Below are 8,244 nucleotides of genomic sequence, written 5' to 3' on the forward strand. Positions count from 1 at the left end.
TAAAAAACAACTGCTGACAAAAGTTATTTGAATGATGGTAAAAACTTTGCTAGCTACAAACATTACAGCAAGTGTAAAAATGCAGATATACATTCTTTCAAAACCATCTCTCTTGAAAAATTCATCTTTGAAAAGCCTGCAGAACACCTTTTATATTGAAAAATATTGTCAGCAAAACATGTCTGGAATAAAAATATTCCAGTGAATTTTGAAACATTAAAAAAAATCTAACTTTATTTTGGTTTTTGTACAACATACTAAGCATAAATTTTGGAATGTCATCCTTTTGATGAGATTAGTTCGCTAGATCATCTTTGTATAATACTACATTCAGTGTACCTCTTTGAAATATAAATCAATTATTTTCAACCTAATACTAGCCAGAAGCTGTAGTTCTAAGTAACAAATGAACTAGAGGATCCCTCTGTTACTACTCATTAAAAAGTTGATTGCAAATATTAAAAAGTGAGAGAAGCCATGACTACAACATTGCTACAAGAATGAGGCAGCAGATTTCCATATGGCCATGATTATTCAAGCTTTCATGTGTTGGAGATTTTTACTGGCTCCAGCCCTCCTTCTTGTCTCATAGAAGCCTATTAATATTTCGGTAGACTGATATAATGATTCAGCTGTAACGGGACCATGGGCTAATTCATTAATCCTGTTCTCACAAATATTTTCTGTAACAGTATAAACAATTAGTGGAATTGGTACAATGGTGGACAGAATTTTAGTCAACCAGTTACAGAAGACAAGGTAAACAAGATAAATCAATGAAAGTAATTTAAGTGTGACAATGGAGAATACATCATGAACAGAAAATAACAAAGTTGTGTCAAGCGGGAATGATGATAATCTGTTTTTCCCAGATAAAATATGACCCCCTTTTTTCATAAAGAGACCGAAAAGCTGAAAGATTAGGAAGAAACAGAAATGGAAAATACTCAGCTACTCCAAAAGTTTCAGATGAGGCACAACCAATGAAGGAACAGAGATTTAGTGGAAGAAATACAGAGGCAGCACACTTTGTGTCCTTATAGGCAACACACCAAAAACTATAACAAAGGCCTGACAAAAAGTACTGGTCAGAACCTCGGTATGTGTTATCTGATTTTCATCACATTAAGATGTGGGCCACTAAATGAAGGACGCAAGCAATGCAATGCCAGTGAAAGCTTTCTCTTAAACCAAAAGTGTATGTTCGCAGTGCAAAACAATATATTCTTCAACAAAGGATTGAATTAGAAGAAAAAGAATGTGCATATATTTGCAAGAATATAAGTATGTTTCCTAGTCTCAAACTTTCTCTTCCCCCAAAGAAGGCTCCAAGGAGAGCTGTGATGAAATGGGACATGGGTTTTGAAACCTTCCCCAGAGGTAAAGGATGCACAGAAGAGGGCAAAAAAAGGAACAAAAGATAAACAGCCTGACAGCAAAATAGAATCATAGAATCATAGAATAGTTTGGGTTGGAAGGGACCTAGCTGGTTAATGCCAACTTTGCTAACACTGATTTTTCATGTTATATCAGAATTCAGGTCTGGATTCGAGAAAGCAGACTCCCTTTGCTTTCTTGAATCGCTCAGTACTCTTTTTGCCCCACATGATTCCACACAACCAGTGTAATATTTTGTATCCTCAGAATCAATTGGCTCTACCTAAAAGCTGCACATAGCATGATAGTGTCATTTTTCCCCTTCTCTTGATGATTTGTGCCATTGTATTTCTGTTTGCTGAAATATGAACACAATAAAGCTGGTAATCAAACCATCACAGCAGTGATGAAACATCTTTGGTATACACAACCATATTAAACAATGGTGTCTGTTATTTTACAGGATATATCTCCTATCACCCCTCTGTAGTCTGGAAGCATTGTGCTCATTACAAGAATCGTGCTAATTGACTTTCTAACACAATAGAGACACACAATTTGAAATGCCATTGGTCCTATGAAAGAAATCATAAAAGGAAATCAGTAGCACACATTCAGTGACATACAGATTGATACTCACTTTTCAGTCCAGAAACTTTGACAAATATGAATAAAGCTGACTTACTCCCATTTGAATAAATCGTGATTCCTTGAAGCTCTTCTGTATTAATGAGTGCAACTCTTAAGTTGCACTTGATTTCTCCTAGTTTAAAGTATATGTACCACAAAACAATATACACAATGACCTTACAACCAAAAAGACCCAAGACCTTGCTATCTTGTTCCCAAGTGATCATTATGTGTATTTTTTTATTGCAATAATGCCAGTACTTACATGATTTTCTACTTATTCTATAACTGCAATGCATTAGCAAGTTGTAAAGAAGTTTCCACTAGGCATGAAAAATTATCACATATAGGAAATCTGGAGCTTGTATCCTCAGTGTGGACAAAAGTGTGACTGCCTGCTCCCTCCCCTCAGTCCTTGACCCAATTTTTCCTTTGCCTTCTCAGAAGGCAGCTTCTACTTTCTTCAGTTCATCAGTAGGAAGCATCCTAAAATACTTCTTTTCCTTTTCCTTGGTTGGAGTACCTGACAAAGGGTAACTTGAGGGATAGGAAGATTAATGTTAGCGTTAAGTCCTGTACTCTTCTGAAATGAAAATAGTTTAGTTAATAAGGAACTGCTTAACCGTGACTAGCTTTACTGAGAATGCCCAGGCTATATATTTGAAAGGCTTGGAAAACCCAGTTATGGTCAATGAAATGTCCCTTCCAAATTTTAAGTTCCTGACCAAACACATGTATGTGCTGAAAGTCCCCAAATAAAAAAGGCTACAAAATGTGGGAAAACACTGTATTTTTCCATAAAACTTTTTAAAACTTTTTTACTTCAGTAAGCATATTTACTCGTACCATATACATTTAAAATTCAAAATAGATTTGACTAGATTTGACATTATGGTTTGTGCAAGTTTCACATGGCTCCAAATCACACAATCTACCAAAGACTATAATTTGGGTTTGTGTCATATTCACAGTATGGCCCAGCTGCAACATTATTAGTTGCTGCAATCCCAACATACTCCAACATCCTCAGCTTCCACATGGTTGCCTTGGGCTAACCTTCCCTGCTTAGTACCCGCTTGCTCCCTGTTGCCTCAGACATCAGGTCCAGGCTCTTTCTTGTTAAGGGTTTGTCTGTGCTTTCCTGACTTATGAAAAGATCAATTCCCACCCAAACCTGAAACAATTTAGCTTGTATCCCACTTAGTTCCATTTTAACTCCCAGCCTCATTTGCAATTTCATGCATTGGCTTAAAGAGAAAAATCTGTGGTTCTTTTTTCCTCATCCTCAAAGTTCAAACCTCTCGTTGCATGACCTTGGAGCCATGTCTTCTTGTACCACCACAATGCAAGTATAGCCAGTGCTCGAGTGTTGTAAGCTTGGATAGCTCTGTAACTTAAAAAAGCTGGGTGATATAGGTCCTCTGGGATCACAGTGCAGACATACCCAAATGGCTCTGCAGAGTCTCAGGCTGGCATTGGCCTAAGCTGGTAAACCCAGCCAAAAGCAAGCAGGAACATGCCCAGGCATTTGCATGTCTCTGCTATGTTCTAGCTTCCATGATTTTTGCTTAGATGTAGGGCAATACCTCAGCTTGTTTTGTGTATTCGTGCCAATACATGAGTAGCTGAGAACTGCTGAAGAGTTAAAGCATACTGCACTGAAATTTAGTGATGTTACTGAAAATCCTACTCTTCATTCCTGACACCTGTTCAAATTTTTGCATTTTAAATTTTCTCTTGGTATAATTCCCACTGCTATGTTTCCACTAATAGTAATTTTGGATCTAAGAGACCTTTCTTGGAGAAAAGACTAGACCTATTAATAATACTACATATAGATAATATAAACTATGTGTATCCAAATTTGAAGTTTAAAAGGAAAGTGTTGTTGAGTTACAGAACATGCAGAGTTACCTAAGAGATTCATGTTAATTAGCATAAATGTTGTTAAACTTAACAAAATAATCAGGGTTGAAAACAAGCTGAAGAAGTCCTATGAGAAATTATAAGCATGTAAAGTCATGTAATGATAATAAAATGTATCTTTCCAAGACTGATTCTAGCACCAACAATGTAAAATGTACTGTATCTGAAGCCTGACAGTAGCATCACAATATTAAAGATAACCTTGCTCCTTATGATGATACTTCATGAACAGAACTGTGAATGAGCTATCTTTTTCTCACTTCTCAAGTGGAGCAAAAACATTATGACAGCTAAATAACAATATTTAATACATGATGGCCAAGCTGCTAGAATAGAAATGCTTGCAAAAACATAATGTACAGCTTTCTACAATAAACTATATTGTTTATAAACTATAAGATTATTCCAAAGCATATTTAAACTTATTAATGACTGTATAAAATTCCAGTCACTGCTTGTAACATCTCTTAAACAAATATTATTGCATTTTTAGGCCCAATGAGCAATAGGTATCTGATAATATGGCAGGGATACTTTAGGCTTTGAGAGTCAAGCTGTCAGGAAAGGGAACTAAAGATGCAAGATTACTTTAGCCAAAAAGTTGACCTGCTTCTAGTTTCTGTTTTAGACACCAGGGTAAATTTCAAGTTCCTATTTCTTGCTTGTTCTAAAAATAGAATTATTTCCGTCTCATTTCCAGCTTCTATGAGAAAAATGACATTTCTTGTCTTATGCTTGCCAAGGCAGAATCTCCACATTTTCTACTTTTAGATAAGACTACGTTTTCCAAGCCTATAACCAGGGCAAGCAATTTCAGACTGAGTATCTGTCTACTTTTTTGCTAAGAATCTGGGGTCACTTCTTTTTGAATGGGTGCAAAATGGACAAAAGCACAACTGCCTGCCCTCCAAACTGGTTAAACATTATGGTTTGGGAAACCATATAGGTGGGGAAACATAAGGTTGTGTCCAAGCTAATGTGTCTGGCCTCTCAATACAACTCATATTAGTTCAGGTACAGCAGCCTCCCAACCAAGACTATAATGAGAAGACAGGTGGGAATCTCAGGGCGGCATGCATCCAGCTGTGAATAATTATATCAGCTAGCAGTCTTGCTACCTTTTAGTCTCTAACACTACATTTAAATTGCTGGATCTGGAAGCACTTCCTATCTTCTGGATCTGGATATAAACCCTGCCTATGTTACAAATGGAGGTGGATGACCACTGTCCATCTATCTCTGTCTTTCCCAAGTGCCCTGGTTTTCATTAAATAAAAAGCTGGGCATACAGAGACTCTGTAAAAAGGTCCCTGTCCCATCCCTATCCCCCTGCCCTATTTAGACTATGGAGAGAAAATGTAATGAGGGATGCTCACAGGATTTCCCCAGAAGTTAGACACAGACTATGCCAACTTTGTGCTTTGTCAAAGCTACAAAGATATTTTCTCAATTAGGACTTTTACCTGCAATCAAGCTTGGTTAAAAGTATACTTTTTCTGCTAAGATGAAGCAGGCAATGATGCGCAGCACTGAATTTCCTCACAAACAGGTTACGTAGGAGATCAAACAAGTACGTGAACTGAGGTAGAAGGGCCAAATTTTACAGAAGAACAGAAATTACCAAGCAATCTTTTACTGGTTTCTGAAATAACTTGTTACCTCTTCACACACTCACCACATGAAAAATACTGCATTGCCTTGATTGTAACTGGCCAAGCTCTTAACTTAGGGAAAAAAAATGCCCAAGGGAAGAAGAGATACTTGCAGTCCATGTCAATAATTCTTACCAGCAGCTCATATCACTAGCTTGTTCTTGGCTAGGGAACCTAAAGTACAGTCTGCTTCATATTAGCTTTAACATTAAAACATTTAAATAGTCCTATGACAAAGAACTAGATCATGGTTCTGTTAAGGTTACTCCCTAGAGTGCTAAACATCCCTTTAAATATCCTTCAAAATAGCTATAAAGTAACATGCCAGCCATTGGCAGGTGGAAGAACAGCTAACATCTCTGTGTCCAGAAGGAGTGGGTATTTAACACCTTATTATTTTTGCAATAGCTGCTCGGGGAGACAAGACTTGTGTAGTACCTCACTCTTGCCAGGTACAGTGAGATGGCACCTTACAGAAGTGTGGGGCCAAGGAAGGAAGATAATTAACATTTCTACAGGACCTTCTGCTTTTCAAGGCTACTTGTGAAACAGTTTATTTTGACTGTCTGATAAAGACATCTTGTCCTGAGACATTAGAAAACATCTTGCAATAAGCATATGATTCATGACAATGTTAACATAAATGCTTTTATTGGTTTGATCAACTGTGGTTTTGTTTCAGAAAATGAAAAAGAGTCACCCTAGAGGATAAAATATTTGGGAAAAATACAGTTAGAAATGTTATAAAAAATTATCCTGTGAGATTTTACAAGTGTCAGTAATGAAGTTTAGGCAACCTAAAAAATTTGCATTACTTTCTGCCAAAGCCTTCTGAGACCACAAATTTATTATCATTTATTGAGACTCAGCCTAGAAATCTTTTACAGGAATAGTATGTCCATGTTTTTCCCACATAACCACCAAATTTCACTGTCATTAACATCAGATCTTACTCTGACACACTTGTGTGTCAGTTACACACTTGTGATGGGCTACATCAGATTTTTGATTTTTAGCCAATTTGGCCATAAAAGCAAGATCATTATCTCAGCTTAAAATAGGGTTTAGGTTAGCTTCTGTATAGAAAATCATTGTCTCCAACAGCTTTCCAACAACTCACTTCTCTTTCTTTCTTATAGTCCAATATTGTCTTTGTAAAAGAATCTCATAAACACACTAGAATGTGCCATTTGTCTAAATTATGACATCTTTCTTGATTTAGAGTAGACGCACACTCAGGCAGAGTCTTTCTGAAGTCATGGCAGTTAGTTTAATGGAAATATATAATCAAAAGCCAGCAAAATTTACACTGCATTTAGATAGTCTTTTCTCACTCACAGATCTCAAAACTTGCCAAGGTGAACATTTTAACAATTTCCACTTTGCAGATGGACTACTCAAGGTGCAACAAGGACTACCTGATTAGTCCACTGACGTCAACTAAGCTGCAGGCGGCTTTAGCTACATAATAGAGCTCTCTTGGTTCCCATCTTGAGCTCATATTACTGGTACTTGCTCCTTTTTACAACTTAAATGGCTAAGTGCTCTCCCAAAACAACACTCCATGAGAAAAGATTTAACAGTGCTCCCTTTTACACTTCACAACAGAAATTATATTAGCTATGCATGTTTTTCTAATGAAGAAATGCTTCTTATGGTGGGAAGAATTTGGTCTTATTTTGTAAAAATGCATTCAACATTTATAATAAAGTTATTTAAATTATAATGATTTTCTGATTAGAAGTTGAAGATCACCTGTTTTTTGTGGCAATTCAGAGTTCTGGAAGACATATATATTTACCAGAATATTCAAGCAATTCGTCAAATGAATTTCAGTCTTCAATTACAAAAGAAAAAAAAAAAAAAGGGCACTTATACAGGTTAGGGGCAAAGGCATTTACACAGTGGTTTCAGTTTTACTTTGCTAGATAATGATATAACACTCAACACATCACAGAAGATAATGAGTTTCTAGTTTTCACCAAAACCTCAGGAGCTTAAATCAGGCTTTTGCTGCTCTACCTAAGATCTTAACCTTCCACTATGAGCAACGAAAATTGCTTGAAGAGAAAGACAGATAGGCAATAAGCACTTAAAAATGTTTACAATACAAACATACCACACAGGCTTGAAAAGACTCTAAGAATACTTATCCTTGGCCATGGTAAGTGGCTATCAGAGAGGAAAAACAAAATAGTTTGCTGTTCTTCAGAACTAATGAACTTTATGTGGGAAAATACCATTATTAATCTATTAGAGTGTATACTTACTGAGTTCCTTACAGTTACTACAAACAAAATGGTGTGAAATGACTTACATGAAAACACAACCTAGTTTCCCTTTTCCTTCAAAATGTGAAAATATACCTTCTGCTCCTTCAGTTTTGCTGAAGTTCTTAGGTTCCTGTTATTTGTAATGAGCCTGAGAACTGTGCTTTAATCCATACAGTTACTGTACCCATGCAAAGACCAGCCAAAATCAATGAGGAGAGTATGGGGGGATGTCTACATAGTTGTAGAGATCTTTCTTGGAGCTTTGATAGGAAAGAGATCAAAACACATTCAGGTGTCTTCATCTTCTCACAAACAAATAGTTCAAATTATTATTCTATGATTAATGGGTGAATCTGCATTACTTTTCCAACAAATGTCTTCACTCT

This window comes from Pygoscelis adeliae, unplaced genomic scaffold (assembly GCF_000699105.1).
Source record: "Pygoscelis adeliae isolate BGI_AS28 unplaced genomic scaffold, ASM69910v1 Scaffold54, whole genome shotgun sequence".
NCBI lineage: Eukaryota > Metazoa > Chordata > Aves > Sphenisciformes > Spheniscidae > Pygoscelis > Pygoscelis adeliae.